A 1,428-nucleotide genomic window follows, 5' to 3' on the forward strand; every position below is an offset into this window, starting at 1 on the left:
AAAAAAAATAGTTGAATTATGGTAATTTTAAAGATCTTTCTAATTAAACAGTACATTTAACTATCAACCATTAACAAATTCTTCCCCTTTTGTTTGTGATTTTTATATCCTTTCTTATAATGCCTAAAACAGAACTAAAAACTGACGTTTCCCAAGTTAAATTTGCATTATAATGCAGTCACTATTAACTGAACCTTTTAAAAGTCATTCCACTTATTTTTATTCTGTGGCACAAACCGCTTCATCTAGAATATTTATTTACCATTTAAGACACAAAAGTTTACAGTTGGTAACAAAAAAAATGGGAAAACAACAACAACAACAAAAAACCACACACACATTTTTTTTACCGTTTATCCTAAACCTGAAATAGAAGAATGAAAAAACTGAACAAATATGAGTTTTAACTAATTATATACACATTTAGAAATCAATCTAATTTACAAGACCTTAGGCCCTCAATTGTTTTATCTTTAAAACCGAGTGTACTTTCTGAGTAATGTACTTAGTTAATGGAAAAAAAGTAACAGTAAATGTGCATGCACTTAATGTACACATACTAGGTAATCCTAGAAACTCCTCTCAAAAGCTGGCACATTAGAAGACCCCATGATTCAGTAATTCCACTTTGACGAAAGTGAAAACTTTCCACATCCATATGCCCCCCCCCCCGTCCCATTATTACAAGTTGTCCCGTTATTACAAGGAAATCCTGAAAGGAAAGCCCTGAGTCACCAGATCTCAAGGGATATTTCCTTCTGAACACAGCCTATTGGAAACGTTTCTCCCTTTGCTCCAACTTCTCCAGAAATAAGCGCACAGCGAACGACCTCCCCCCTCCCGCTTCTCAAGTCACGGCTTCGCCCACTAAACAAACAGCGCCGTCCTCCTTCCCATCCAGACGTCCGACTAAGCCACCAAGGAAGGAATGCGCAGCACCGGGGGGACCCAGGCCAGCCGCTCTTTCTTTACCAATCTCTGGAGAACGGATCGAGCAGGAACAACAAGGATCGAGAGACAGCGGTTGAGAAAGAGTCTCAGAGCTGCCGCGGGGCTGCCGGCGTCGCCCCGAGCCAGGCCTCTGGGCTCGGCTCTGCCCGCCCCACCCCCAGCCCGGTCGGGACCCCGAACCTGGCGGCGTCGCGGGCCACGCCGAGCGCGCGGATCCCGCAAACTTTCCCTCCATGCCCAACTGGGCGCAGAGAGGGGCGCGGAGCCCCCTGAGGAGAGGGTGTCGCCGCCGCCGCCTGAAAACCGCGGCGACGGGGCTCTCACCGTTAAGTAGCCCGGATCCCCCACGCCTCCGCCCCTCGGTTTCGCGCCTGGGACGCGGCACAGGCGTCCCTCCTTCCCCCGGGGCCGCTCACCTAGACCACGAGAACCTTCTCGCCGCCGTTCCTCCGGTCACTGGCACGGACTTCCGAGACC

The 1,428-nt window shown here is 48.1% G+C and overlaps 1 protein-coding gene across 1 annotated transcript in view; it reads right to left on the reverse strand.

The window, feature by feature from the left end:
* The window catches only part of LOC103591750 (syntenin-1-like), a 29,977-nt gene extending 28,549 nt beyond the window's left edge, over nucleotides 1–1,428 (reverse strand). Inside the window, exon 1 of the mRNA XM_008574264.1 lies at nucleotides 1,368–1,428. The gene's annotated coding sequence lies outside the window, so the exon portion shown is untranslated. The remainder of the gene's footprint in view (nucleotides 1–1,367) is intronic.

Source organism: Galeopterus variegatus, unplaced genomic scaffold, assembly GCF_000696425.1.
Source record: "Galeopterus variegatus unplaced genomic scaffold, G_variegatus-3.0.2 Scaffold1023, whole genome shotgun sequence".
Lineage (NCBI taxonomy): Eukaryota > Metazoa > Chordata > Mammalia > Dermoptera > Cynocephalidae > Galeopterus > Galeopterus variegatus.